At 43.4% G+C, this 15322-nt stretch overlaps 1 protein-coding gene and 1 long non-coding RNA gene across 4 annotated transcripts in view; both read right to left on the bottom strand.

Moving 5' to 3' along the window:
• Positions 1–15322, bottom strand: part of SGCD (sarcoglycan delta) — a 1017926-nt gene that overhangs the window by 975242 nt on the left and 27362 nt on the right. The gene's annotated exons all lie outside the window — the stretch shown is intronic.
• LOC149458027 (uncharacterized) lies at positions 4262–6292 on the bottom strand. Its single transcript, XR_016313522.1, has 2 exons — positions 5745–6292; positions 4262–4669 (listed from the first exon to the last, which is right to left on the bottom strand). It is a non-coding gene; the product is annotated as an uncharacterized LOC149458027 (long non-coding RNA).

Genomic DNA, 15322 nt, shown 5'->3' with positions numbered 1-15322 from the left:
GGGCGCCAAGGTACAGGGCACCAAAATGAGGTCACAAGATCACTGCAGCGGCTGCAGCAGACGTGTCATCTGCTACGTCTGCCATCCACAGTGAGTTATGAGAGGAGAGAGGAGCCGGCCGGGAGAGGAGTGGAGAGGAGGGCAGTGAGCCGGGCATGTGCAGGAGGGGACGAGGGGAGAGCCGAGCCGGGTGAGTAGTGCCATGGATGAAGGGTGGCGGCAATGTGATCGGGATCAGGGGGGTGTCTACAGGGACCATATGAAGTGGGGGGGGGGTGTCATGAGGTAGCCGTTCGTCCCCGGGCGCAAAATATCCTAGCTACGCCTCTGCTGCACCCCGTGTGCCCTGTGTATATAGTTTGCTCCTCTATACTCAATGAACCCTGTGTGTATACTCTACTGTTGGATTCTCATTCTAGTGTGCTGCTACCAGGGGCGGACTGACCATTTGGAAACACAGTAGGGGTCAGTAGGGGGCCCCATGAGATGCCCCTGGTACCTTTTTCATAGGCTTTTTTGAGTTTGGGCAAGGACACAGGGGCCCCATGATCCCCTATTGCCCGGGGGCCCTATGAGTTGTCAGTCCGCCCCTGGCTGCTACATAACAGTATTCTCCTCCATGCTACCTTTGACTCCATTGTATGTAGTCTGCTGGTGCACACAGTGCTCTCATTTCTGACTCCCATTCCAGTGTGTCCTTTCTGCTGCTGTGATGTGTTCTGGCCACTGTGGGCTCCTTATTGTTTCCAGCTATAACCATTTCCATAAATGCCTCTTAGTTCATTGTGTCCTGTGCCTGCTATATTTCTAATGTTATCTGTAATCAGTGTTCCTCTCTGTATTACACTTCATTCTATCTCCTGTTCCTTGGTGTACTGCAAATTTTAATCCACCTCATTCTCTTCGCTGCCTTTTGTAATATCCCCAAGTTTCCATATTCTCTCCTCTATCTTCCCTTGTTTCATTTCCCCGCATTCTCTCTCCTGTAAAATTCTGCACATTTTTCCCACTGTCTCCTGTTGTAATCTTATATTTCTGAATTATCTAATACTGGATCCTTCTCATCATGATTCTACCTTTGGCCTTCTGCTAAGGTCTGATCCATACTAGTATTCTTCTCTTCTATGCTGCTCCTCTGATGTTCCCCTTAGTCTTGTGCTATGTTGTGTTCTGTAGCAATTGCTTTCTGTCTCCCTTAAAAGGGATCCTCTCCTGCAACAACTACACATGCTACCATTTCCCACCCTCATATGACTGCCATACTGACTCTCTGGCTTTCCTATTTGGCATTTTAATTACTTAGAACTAGTTGGAAGCTAGGAGAAGTCAAAACTACCATGAAGGACAAAGCATACAACTTCTTCACAGGTGATCAGGATTTCTTTCATAACAGGTTCACTTTAAATGGTATTGTTTTCTGTTGTTAAGTGAGAAAGTAAAGAAAAATGTAATCAAAGGGATGCAGTCCTGTTCTGTATACACTTGTAGCAGTACAGTGCTGCTCAATGCAAAGATTCTATAAGCTTTGGAAGCATATAACATGCCTTATGATGGTCAGGTGGATATACAAACATGGATGGCATGGCAGCTAAGTCTACATTTCATCAGTCATATTTCCCTTCACTATCTCTTTGAGACAGACTAGGAAGTGACACTAGGGAGTTGATTTGCTAAAACGGGAGCAAAATCTGGTGCAGCAGTGCATGGTAGCCAATCAGCTTCTAACTTCAGCTTGTTCACTCAAAATCCCTGAGGATGACCCCTGAGGATATGCTAGAGCGAGAAACGCGTTGGGTGGAGTTAAGAGTGCTGACGTCATGCTGCTGTATGGTCTCAGATGCGATAGCCATCTTTGTGAGTTTATTCAATCCTTGCATTTACCTAAAACTTGTGCTAATTAAAACTTAAAATAAAAAGAGATACTACACTGAACACATTTCATTTGGTTTCTGCTGGCGAGCAGTTTATCCACACAGCTATGAATATCCATCTGTTGGCTCCGAACAGTAACAGTCTAGTAGACATCAGCAGCAGAGGGTCATCTTTCTTAAATGGACCACACCTGAGACCAAGGAGTTCCGTTGCTGAATATTTGCATTGCCTGTATGCCGCCTATAATTTAGCAGCCATATATTTTGGTGACTGCGGTGTGCTGGTGGGAATTAGAGGAAAAACACTTGGATTACCTGAAGGCTTTTAAAGTAGAAACACTCATTCATTTTGAACTTTTCTAAATATTACTTTTTACAAACGTGTTTATCACTTTGCACTTTATTAGTTATTTATTATTGGTTGGACACTCAGTATTTATAGGTATATGGTATTTAGCTACTTTTATTTTTGTGGTTTATTCGTGGTACTTATGCTAGTTCACTTTATTCACGTTTGTCTTTTGAGCGCTGCCCTAGTTGTGTAAATTATTTGGGTTATTGACCTTGAGTGCCAGCTGCTCTTCATCCTGCTGAGCGCCTATTTTTTTCTACTATTTAACCTCTTCACGCCAAGCGTACGCAAATATGTGGCCTCTCAGCTGCTAGGTCTTGATGCCGAGCGGCTGCATATTTGTGTACCATTTGTAAACAACGTGATGAGAGCGCGCTCCCAGCAAGTGTCGGCGTACCACGGAAAGGTCCCGATCTCTCCTTGGGATCAGGACCTTTCCAAACATGTGAATGCTGTGACAGCCAATCATGGTGGTCACATTATCCTAAACCCCACCCCGCCTCCCAATGCCAGAAACCCCTTAAAGGGCTGGGAGGCACTGGTGTGCAGGGGTTAAAAGATAGCACTGACACTGCTCACCTTATGTTGGATGGTTGTGCTGCCATTTGGCCAGATTGGTCTCCTATATGAGTGGCAACAGCTACAATGGATCTCTGTTGCCGTTGCTCAACCCTGCCTGTTAGCCCTTCCTTGCTGTTGGCTTGATTGAGCACATGCATATACACAATATGTGTTTTTAAAGTGTTACTAAACCCAGGACCCTGCATTCACTCTATCTGGTCTCCCACAGTACACAGAACATATTTTAGTAAATAGAAACTGCTAAGTAACTTTTTTAATCAGCAGTTAGAGCAGTCTTGTGACTTCTATCAGTGTTCAGCAGAGCACATGTTAAAGCTTGTAGGAGTAGTTTTCTTTCTGCTCTAGGAGGATGCAGAGTCCCTGACTTCTGTCTGGACAGTGCTGAGTGGCCCTGTGCAGATCACATGCACCCTCCCAAAACAAAACAAAAAAACACTCTAGCAATACACACCAAACTGAACATGTGCAGAGTGTCTCCACAGAATATGCCTTATCAGGAGATAAGAGGAGGACACTGGAAGAAGGTGAGGATCAGAGAAGTCAGGATCAGACAACCTTTTTACACAATGCAGAGGATTAACCCTTAAGGTTCCACAGTGAGTAAAACAAGCATGCTTTGCTGCATATACAGACTGATTTTACTGTTGTGGGTTTAGTAGCACTTTAAGAATTTCTCACAGGCTTTATCTTTATATGTGACCCCTGACTATACTCCTGAGTGTGGTGAGTTGTTCCAGGACTGTCCCTGAAGAAGAACTTCGGTCTTGAAACATGTCAGATATTGGAACTACACTATCTGGACTTTACCAATTCCCCAGGCTATGCTACTGTATATTAAGGGGTTCTGTATTGCATCATATGGTTAACTGCCTCCCTTTGAGCTTTTGGATATTGTTCACATCTTAATTATGAACCTGTACTTTCTAGGTGTTTTTAGCTTAATACATGTTTAGTAGAGTAGTTCTTTTTTATAACTATGTGTGTGTTTTTACCTTTAACATCCCTGCCACCTGACATTTTTTGATCTAATACAGGAGGTGTGTTACTGGCCTGATCACCAGGTGGAAACAGGGGAAAAAGCCTAAAAAAGGAAAACTAATGCCGCCATTACATATAATGGTTGTTAAGCTGCAATATATTACATTCTTGGTTCTGTGTTTAATATAAGGGACTTTTCTAAAAATGTGTATAATATATATTTTTAATTTTGGCTCATGTCTGTACTGGAGCACACATTTGGGAAAAAGCAGTAGTTTAAGCAAGGAGTGTTATGTAACTTATTTTCTGTAAAAATGTGTGGATAATGATTATGTGGTGAAGCACATTGAGATGTATTGTCTTCCATATGTTAGTAACTAGGTAACCGATGTACCCGCACCTAAAAATGCACATCCTTTAATAGCACTACAGACAGTTTAAAACAAGTGGTTAGACCATTACCATTCGGTCAAGTTCACCTCTTTTATGGAAGGTTTTTAATCCATTAGCTGCAGGCAAGATTACACTTCTTTTGAAATACAAAAGACATTAAACATTTTGCTGATACATCACCAATTCACATAAAGAATACAATGTGTACTTTACATGGCAGAACAAAATGTTCATACATCCTTAAAGTAGTATTAAGTCCTTAGCAATTTTCTAGCTTAAAGTGTAACTTCTCCCTATTGGGAAGTTTCTCTTTATGCCCTCATCCCCCCTCCTCCTTTGTTTTTGCCACCTTTTTTTGGGGGGGGGGAACCTGGTTTTGACAGGTACCTGCTTCCACTTCTGGTCGGCTCGCTGCTGGCTTATGCTCTCTCATTGCAGCTTCCCTGAACCTCCTGTCCTCACAGGAAATAATTAACAATGGACAGTGCAGTCTCTAGGGATTAGAGAAACATAGGTATGAGAGAGGGGGGTGAGAGAAAGGGGTCGGGGGTGAGAGAGGGGAGGATGAGAGAGAAAGGGGGGTGAAAAAGAGAGGGGGTGAGAGAGAGAGGAGTGAGAAAGACAGAAGGGAGTGATAAAGGGGGAGGAGAGAAGGAAGGTGAAAGAGAGAGAGAGGTGAGAGAGGGAAGTGAGGGGGGGTGAGAGAGATAAAGGCGGGGTTGGGGGGTGAGAGAGGGAATGAGAGAGAGAGAAAGTGACAGGGAGAGAGAGGGGGGGGGGTGAGAGGGAGAGTGAAGGGGATGAGAGAGAGAAATTGGTGAGAGATAGAGGGGATGGGACAAGTGTCAGTGCTGTGGGAGTCGAAGGATGGGATGAGTGGCAGTGCTGATGTGGGATGGGATGAGTGGCTGTGTTGGTGGAGGGATGGGATCAGCAACAATCACTTGCTGTCATCTGTTAGTTACTGTCCACTCAGTTCCCTCTGCCTTTATGGGGGGGAGGGGAGAAAGAGAGGGAGTGAGAGAGAGAGTGGTGAGAAGGGGATGAGAGAGAGGAGGATTAGAGAAACAGGGGTATCAGAGAGGGGGTGAGAGAAAGGGGTGGGGGGTGAGAGAGGGGAGGATGAGAGAGAGAGAGTGAGGTGAAAGAGAGGAGTGAGAGAGATAGAAGGGGGTGAGGGGGGGGGGGAGAAGGAAGGTGAAAGAGATAGAGGGGGTGAGACAGAGAAAGAGGGGGTTGGGGGGTGAGAGAGGGGATGAGAGTGATAGGAAGTGAGAGGGAGAGGGGGGGGTGAGTGAGGGGGTGAGAGAGTGAAGGGGATGAGAGAGAGAAATTGGTGGGAGAGAGAGAGGGGGGGTTGAGAGAGAGAAGGGGGTAAGAAAGAGAGGGGTGAGAAAGAGGGGGGGAAGAGAGAGAGGGGGTGAAAGAAAGAAGGGAGTGAGAGAGCAGTGAGAGAATGAGGGGGGTAAGAGAGACGGGTGGGGAGGTGAGAGGGGGAAGGTGAGAGAGAGGGGGAGGATGAGAGAGACACCCCTAGCCCTGTCTGTAGTGTGTGGCACCTGGCATACCAGTAGCAGGCAGGGTCCGTTCTCATTCTGGGTGATCGGCTCCTTCCTCTGCTCTGTGGTTCCTGACTGTCTGCGCTCCCACCCGACCTTTTCCTTTGGGCCCCTGGTCAGCTTGTCCTCCAGGCAGTTGTTGCTGTTGTCGGAGCCACAAGCCAGGAGGTTGGAGGATTCCATGATCTGGGAGGCGCCGCCACCAGGGATGGTGCGCCCACTGCTGCTCGCCTCTGTGGGGGTCAGGAGAGTGGTGGAGGTCTTCTCTCTCCCATCTAGACACTGTCAATGCTTGCCTTTCCCCTGCTCTTGCCACCACCGGGACCCTCCTAGACAAGGGGCTCAAGGGGCAGCTTGTTTGGGCCCCACAACAATGACTGGGCCTGGGGCAGCTGCCCTTTTTGGCCCATGGTAAAGACAGCCCTGAGTAGGCCCCCCAATACCCCAGGTCTTTGGCACTTCTTGGTAGGGTTGGAGCTTGCCCTTACTTCTCACTCCCCACACACTTTTATTGGCTCAGCACTGCAATGGTCTGCATCTTCGGCCAATAGGCAGTGAAGAAGCTAGGAAAAAGCATGCAAGCTTGATCATCATCAGAAATTGTCAAAGTTGTGTCTTTCATTCATAAAAACATGGTAGTAGAGGATGTTGTGTGTATGCATTTTTACAACACTTTACAGTTTATGACAAATTCTGTTGAAAAAGGCCCAGACTGTGGACTCAGTCCAAAATCAAGCAGAGGACTAATCACTAGTATTGTCTGTAAGTTCCCTGTACTTGATCTTTGTCCATATTACTGACTATTTCTGTCTTGTTCTGTACAGTGTCTCTGTGTGGAAGCAGCCATCTTGCTAGTGGAGCAGGGCTTAGTTTTCAGTTGTCATAGCTGCCTCATGATGACTGGTGATGTGATAACAAAGGGAAAATAATCAAGAAGCTGCAAGAGAGATGCAGAAAACACAGATTGACAGAACAGATGAAGCAGAAGCAGAGAGATCCTTGCACTGCAGGTTCTCAGGTGAAGCTTCCTCTCCAACAAGGAGAACAGCAATCAGCTCAGTAGTGACATCATCAAATCTCACTACTAATCTCCTGAGAGTAGCAGTCAGAGGCAGCAGCGCCTTAAGGTTCCCATATGCTGTTTTTTTGTTCAGATTCCTCCATCCGCACAAATGAGGGTTATGGAGGAATCTCACCACCGGGACATTGTAATCTGATGCATTGTAAGCTGCACTTTCAGCTGTCAGAATGCACTGGTCATCGGCTTCAGCTGATTGGCTGTATCTGCTGATTGATAAAAATTTTCCAAATTCTAAATACTTATTTCTTTTGATCATCAGCTCCACCTAGTGGCCACAATGCAATATTTTCTCTGTTTTTGATTAATGAACATTCGGCCTGTAGAAGAAATATTCTGAGAACATTCAATTTTGCCTCCTTCACGCAAAACACTTGTACCAACAGTTTTGCTGGACAAATAGCTATGCCATTTTTTAAAAATAAATACACCCCTAATTGTGCCTGTGTACACGTGAGTTTTATTAATCATTGTTTTATTATCATAATGTGTTAATGTTCAACCCTTTCACACCGACGTCACAAATATGCGGCCTCACAGAACTGGGCTTTTTTCCATGGGACCGCATATTTGCGTCTTTGTGCTGGGAGCGCGCCGCACAGCATGTTCCCAGCACAAAGACTGGGGTGTCACTGAGAGCCCCAGGTCCCGTTGTAACAATCGGGACCTGTGACTCCCGATTTAGGGTCACATGATCACTGTGATAACCTCTGAATTTTATTTATTTTATTTTTATTTATCACAGTGATCAGTCAGTGTACAGCCTGCCCCCCGTTTTGTTTTTTTTCTTTATGAACGATACATTGTATCTCTCTCCCTCTCATTGCATAGAAAAAAAAAACAACTGTTTGTTTAAAATAAATAAATATTCAAAAATAAAATAAAAAATAAAGAAAAAATACCTAAATCAAGGTTTGATCTAGTTCAATGCCAGGGATATTGTTTGGGTCAAAGGTCTGGGTCAAAGATCGGGGTCAAAGGTTAGCATTTTTTTTGTTTTTATTGATATGAGTGTCAGTTAGTGTCATAGTCAGTATGTTTTAGGTAAAGAAAACAAAAACAAAATGCTCACTGTTGTTTCTGGGTTGTACTGTGGTTACAAACAACAAATAACATACACATATATGGTACCGCTGCGATCGTCAAGAGCTGGAAAATTTATTTTGGGTTGTTCTTTGGTGGTAGGTTACGGTGGTAACAAGAAACACACAGCTAAATTTAAAAAAAATATATTTTTTACTTTACTATTTTGGGCCAGTTTTCCTTTGATAATAAAAAAAATCAGGAGATATCCATTACCATTTACCAAATGAAAGCCCAATTTGTCCTGAAAAAGAACGCGGTATAATTCACCTGGCTGTACAAAGTTGTTGTGACGATATGTACGGTTTTACTAACACATGTCAAAGTTGCAAAATATAGTTCATAATTATATTTTTACATGAAGGGAGTAATTTTTACTCATTAATTATTCCTGCTGTGTTTCATGTGTGCACAAGTGCCATGCTTTACAGAAGGGCTATGGCCTACTGTTAAAAAATATGTGCTGTGGCACTTGATCATAAATGCATCTGTATTTAGTTATCTCAGTCCCCTGCAAAAACCTGTTGAACCTGCCGATGGAGTCCACCTAATTTAGCTTTTTGTGATGGGGTGGCAATGAGTTGCCCAAGCCAAATTCAGCAGTGTCAGCCTGCATCAGTTAAACAGATAATAACTCTTTGGCTAATTTGCACATGTAAATAATTACATATAATTTTAAAGGACATATAAGGATTTTATGTGGTATGCTGTATGCTGTGTAAATTTATACTGTATACTAAAATGCGCAGAAATATTTAAAAAAAAACATTTATTATGATTTTAATTTTGTAACTGTATCTGACAGTTACACTATTAAATAGATGGCTCTGCAGATGAACACTGCATCCAGAAGGTGGCACTGTTCACCCTTAGGCTGAAGGCATTCAGTTTTTTTCCAGTGAAATCACCAGTCTGCATGTAATCACTATGTCATATTTGACAAAGTAATTACATGATCAGAGACCACACTGATTGGTTCTTCTGAACCAAGCTGTCAGTGACAGCAAGATTTGTAAGTCAATAGTGTCAAACGGCAAGATATTTATTAACATACCCCTGGACAAACACATAAGGTGCACATATCTTACCTGCCTATCTTCCCTGACTAAAGTAACTCACCCACTCCAGGCGCATAGTTACCAAAATTCTACAGCCGTGGGTACATCCCACAGCCAAGATCTTCTTTGCCCCTGGCCATGCCAGTACAGGTAATCCTCATAGACTTGGAATCTACTTCAGCCTCAGGAGATACTCCAATAAAAGTTTCTGGGAACAATTGCACAGGCGCAGCAAGTGGATTGAAAATTTCGGCTGCGGAATTGTCAACATAGTGGCAGGCTGCAACTGTGAGATTTTGGGAACTATGACTCTTGCGCAAGTTGATTATTTTTGTTTTAGCTACTTTACACTTTTTTTGCAATACAGCTCTGTGTTAGCTCATATTTATTCAAAACAATGCACTCTACTTATGGCTTATTTTGAAGGCTGTTCAGCAAAGATGCCGACTATACTGCCTGACCTATAGTTAGCCACTAGCAGGAGTACTTACAGTTGCAAGAAAAAGTATGTGAACCCCTTGGGATTACATGGAGTTTTGCATGAATTGGGCATAAAATGTGCTCTGAACGTCATCTAAGTCACAACAATAGAAGAACACAGTCTGCTGAACACAATACTACACAAACATTAGATGTTGCCATGGTTTAATTGCACATAACATGTAAACATTCACAGTGCAGGGAGGAAAAAGTATGTGAACCTTTGGACTTAATAACTGGTTGACCCTCCTTTGGCAGCAATAACCTCAACCAAACGTTTCCTGTAGTTGCAGATCAGACCTGCACAATGATCTGGAGTAATTTTGGACCACTCCTCTTCACAAAACTGTTTCAGTGTAGCAATATTCTTGGGATGTCTGGTGTGAATCGCTCTCATAAGGTCATGCCACAGCATTTCAATCGGGTTGAGGTCAGGACTCTGACTGGGCCACTCCAGAAGGCGTATTCTGTGCTGTTGCAGCCATTGTTTTGTTGAATTACTTGTATGCTTTGGGTCATTGTCCTGTTGCATCACCCATCCTCTGCGGAGCTTCAGTTGGTGGACAGATGGTTGTACGTTTTCCTGCAAAATGTCTTGATAAACTCTGGAATTCATTTTCCCATCAATGACAACAATCCGTCCAGGCCCTGAGGCAGCAAAGTAGCCCCAAACCATGATGCTCCCTCCGCCATGTTTTACAGTGGGGATGAGGTTTTGATGTTGATGTTCTGTGCCTTTTTTTCTCCACACATAGTGTTCTGTGTTCTTCCCAAACAACTCAATCTTGGTTTCATCTGTCCACAGTATATTTTGCCAGTAGTGCTATGGAACATCCAGGTGCTCTTTTGCAAACTTCAAACGTGCTGCAATATTCTTTTTGGACAGCAATGGCTTCCTCCGTGGTGTCCTCCCATGTACTCCATTCTTGTTTAATGTTTTCCTTATTGTAGATGTGTCAACAAAAATGTTAGCATGTGCCAGAGATTTCTGTAGGTCTTTAGCTGACACTCTGGGATTCTTCTTTACCTCATGCAGCATTCTGCGCTGTGCTCTTGCAGTCATTTTTACAGGACGACCACGCCTAGGGAGAATAGCAACAGTGCTAAACTTTCTCCATTTGTAGACAGTCTGTCTTACCGTGGACACATGAACATCAAGGCTTTTGGAAATACTTTTGTAACCCTTTCCAGCTTCATACAAGTCAACAATTCTTGATCGTAGGTCTTCTGGGAGCTCTTTTCTGCAAGGCATGGTTCACATCAGACAGTGCTTCTTGAAACCAGTAAACCCAAAACAGGTGTGTGTTTTTTAAGGGCAGGAGAGCTGTCAGCAACACATCCAATATCATCACACTGATTGGAGTCAAGGTTGGCTCACTCCTGGCTCCAATTAGCTCTGGGAGAAGTCATTGAGCTAGGGCCTCACATACTTTTTCCTCCCTGCACTGTGAATGTTTACATGTTATGTGCAATTAAACCATGGCAACATCTAATGTTTGTGTAGTATTATGTTCAGCAGACTGTGTTCTTCTATTGTTGTGACTTAGATGACGTTCAGAGCACATTTTATGCCCAATTCATGCAAAACTCCACGTAATCCCAAGGGGTTCACATACTTTTTCTTGCAACTGTAAAATAGGATTTGTTATAATATAAAATAGACATATTGCACAGCAAATATAGTAAAAACATGGTCATAAGCAAAATTGCTTTCAGGTCAACTTTTCCACTGCTCATGTGAGAATTCACAGAGTATACAACAGTTTATTGTAAATATTAGGTTGCAAATACCTATGTCCAATGAGGGATCAGTTTTCAGCAGTTTAGCACAACCAGACTGTTGACAGTTGACTTCCCATTGGGCTCTGTGGTTTGATCCTTCCAATGTGATTAAACACAACTGTGAGACGGTAAGATTTTATGAAGAATATAACAATCTGCTTACATAATTATGTTTTGTAAACCATCATTTTCTATTCCACAGCATGGGAAATGACCATATGGTTGGTGAAGATTCTACTGCCTTCAGACTTTGATAAACTTATGCTGAACTGCTTCATTGCTTCATAGTATGCCTCAGCCTGTGAAAAATGTGTATAACCAAAATGGTGCATATGTCTTATTTAATTGTTAAAAAGCATCTCTAGGCAGCAAGTCGAATATATCACTTGATTTCTAATGCTTTTCATGAGACATTTCAACTTAGCTAATTTCAGGACACATACACAATGTACCTTTGGTGTGAGTTTTTTGTGATCTATTGCAGCTAGATTTGGCAAGTTTTTGAATTTGCGTCCGGGTGACACTGTATCCTTTTGTCCTTTTGTCAAATGATGACTCTCAGTGCCTACACATCTCCCAGCAGGGACACGGACAGCAATAAAAGCCTAACAGAGGTTCTAGCCCTTCCCCAAACTATAGAAATCTAAAAGGAAAAAGGTTTTGCTGGAGGTCTACTGTAAATTAGAGTTTCCTACTTTTCCAGTGCTTACTGTATGCCTGTTACATGTATTATGTTGTGGGTTAACATACCTTGCAGTAGGGCCACCTTATTTTGAAAGGATTGCTGTTGCACCACAACAGCCTTTGTGGTGTGCTGGAATAAAATGGTTTGCATATGTTACAATGTACATGGTTCATATTTTTGTTTTGTGGTGCGCTAAAATGCTGGCCTGTTGTAGTTCATTAGAGAAGGGTTTCCAGCGGGAAGATCAGCTGGTTCACTCTAATCCTAGATGCTTTTGATCCAGTAAGTAAGCCAAGAGAGTGATTCCCTTTCAAGAAGTCATTAAAGTGACCCTGTCATTTGGGTAAAAAAAAAATGTGTAGGGATCCACTGCCTTCTAATGTCAACTGCTAGTATAACAATGTAATGTAAAATCATGTATGTTACTTCTTGGACTTGGGGGTTGTTGGGAAAAAGTCCTGGAAGGAGGAGGTGGAGAAAGAAAAAGCCATATATCCTGTGTAACGGAACCGGAACCCAGACCGCACTGAGTTTTTTCGTTATACCACAGCTTCCCCTGTCCGAACACCATCCACGGACCACAGCCTTGAAATCCCTCAGGAAATAGACAGCACCCAGCTCTTCTTAAACAGGAAGCCAACTCAACTTTATTTTACACAAACAACATGTTTTATACAGAGGGTGGGGAAAGACAACCAGGGACAGGAAACACCTCATCAGCCCTCCCCATCCAACCAAGACACAGAACAATGAGATGCGGCAAAGGACATTGACCAACCCCCACACCAATACACAAACAGTACATCCCATAATAGTTTGCTGGCCAGCAAGACACAATAGAACAAAGGAATAGCCACATGGCAGTAGACAATGGGCAACCATGTGGCCGAGAACAAAGGAACACACACTATACACAGGACTGGGACATTCACATGTACACCCTGTACCCTAACAGGCACAGGGTCACTTAAACATAATGATTTGGGAAGATAATACAGTGGTCCCCCGACACCCAAAAGTCACTCCCGTCACATCCTGTTCTTACTAATATCAGATCAGAAAAGATGATTATGCAAGTATTTCTATGTTCTAGTTATTTAACTGCAGCTGCTTATAGCTGCTTGAGTGTATTGCTAAATACTTGTGAGAAACAGAGTATCTCTGTCCTTTTACTATAACACATGCACAACGTCAGATAACTAGAACAGCGTTCCAGACTGGTTGGGTAACAGCTGGAGGGTCTCCTCATCACCACAAATCTTGTCTTCAGGGCTGTGACACAAAGACAGATGCCACATCATCCTCAGGGACCCCTGCAACTGGACTTTTCTGCAACATTCATCTGGCGGTAGCTACATAAATATACAGAACATGTCTATAAATACCTGTGTATATGTGCACAATTCCACCAGGACTCTTGTTGGGCCCTTTGCTGATAATACCTGTTTGTACATTGCATGCATGCACTGCTATTAATCTTCTCTTGTGTTATTTCCTTAGTGGTGTCTATATACTTATGGTTAATGTTATATGCTGGTTGCAGTAGTTCCTCTGCTCCCAATGCCTTTGATTAGATTACTCATTAATTTCTCAGGAAGGGAATCCCCTCTGCACACAGAGGCCCTGTCCTGGGTGGAGGCACTGCCAACTTTAATATCAAACCCACTCTTCCACTTAGTGAAGGTTCTGGTTCTCTTATTTACCTACAGGTTTAGCACAGTGTCTTGTTTGGGGATGGTCATTTCTAATAACACCCCCAAAAGAGGGCTACAAATGTAACAAAGCAGGACCTGCAAAAGCAGAGGCTTTATACTGACCTATTCCTCTGCCAGTTCCTCCAGTCTTCACACTGAAGAGCTATAGCAGTGATGGCGAACCTATGGCACGCGTGCCAGAGCTGGCACGCAGAGCCATCTCAGTGGGCACGTCAGGAAGAAGAGCATGATGAGCGCGCATGGACCGGCCATCCAGATCTCATCCACACTGGATCCCCATCAAACTACATTTCCCACATGTCTCTGGGGCCAGGGTGGGCGTGGACGAGAGGAAACGGCTCCAATGCGGCTCTGGCACCAGGGGTGATGTACCCGGGGATTGGCGCGGAAGAGAGGAATCCCCAGACCTGTGAAGTGACTTTCTCTCCCTCTCCATGCAGGAAGAACAGTACGGGCTAGATGGATTCTGATTGATCAGCACTGTGATGGTGCTGACCAATCAAAAGCTGTTTAGCCCGTACTGTCATCCGTGTATGGCAAGGAGAGAAAGACGCAGGGATTTCAAATCCCCAGACCTGTAAAATGGCTTTTCCTTCTGTGACAGCATGGGATTGGTGCAGGGAGGTTTCCTGAACCGCTCCTGTGTGAATTCAGGCATCGACAAGCCTGGTTTCTTACAATGGGGAAACCACATGTGATTTGGACAGGAATTGCATTCCTGTTCAAATCACATGCTACTGTTTGCAGTGCAATTTGTGTCCATACATTTATGAACGCAAATTACACCGCAAAGTATCGGTACCCAGTATCGGTGAGTACTTGACCAAAAGTATCAGTACTCCTACTCGCCGATCAAAAAAGGTTATCAGTACATGCCTATTTATAACCCTTCTTTACGCTTTCCAAAAGGAAAAAAAACAGTTTTGCTTTTAGTTCTATTTTAAAGTGGAACTTAATTGTAAAATAGTAACTTTTAGGGAATATAGCTTTTTGTTACAAGAGACGATAATTAAAAAAAAAAAAAACATTTTTTCTCTATTTTTTTCTGTTTTTTGTTTTGTACACTGCGCTCCACACACAGTGCAGTACACACATTCAGCATCTCCATAAAATGATACTGCCAGGATAATGTAATTCCAGAATGCATACGTGGGATTTATAACATCACTGATCCCCCAATGGGCAAAGAAAGTCTGTAATAGTAGGCCAAACCTAAACAATCTATTCAATTTGCATTCAATCAGGCATGTTCTTGCATTAATTAGCTTTGGCAGATCTAAAGAATCTAATCAGATTGTATAGTACACGGTCATCCTAATGTGGAACTAAAGTCGAAACAAAATGCTAGGGGGGGTAGAGGTATTTGATATCATATTTCTCTTCTACCAAAAAAATCTACTTTCCTTTGCTGCAACATTTTTCTTTTGTCGTACAGTGCCTGGGGCATACGAGCAAAGCAGTGCATGCCCTTGGTGCCAGGGCAATGTCATTCCAGCTTGCATGTATGGGAGTTACAACACCGTTGGCTGCCCAATGGTTGTAGTGAGAAGATGCCAGAAGTGCCAGAAAAAAAGCATTGGTGTCAGTGGTGCGGTGTCAGCGATCCTGGACCTGTGAGCTCTAGAAGAGGGTACTCTAGGTGGTAAACCTGCTATGATGTGCAAATATGCTGTGCAAGAGCTCCCTCACCCATTCCCCAAGAGAGT

Source organism: Staurois parvus, unplaced genomic scaffold, assembly GCF_062004578.1.
Source record: "Staurois parvus isolate SC_StPar_1 unplaced genomic scaffold, SC_StPar_1.0 ptg000298l, whole genome shotgun sequence".
NCBI lineage: Eukaryota > Metazoa > Chordata > Amphibia > Anura > Ranidae > Staurois > Staurois parvus.
Note: the sequence above shows the minus strand (reverse complement) of the source record. Positions and strands in the feature narration are given on the sequence as shown.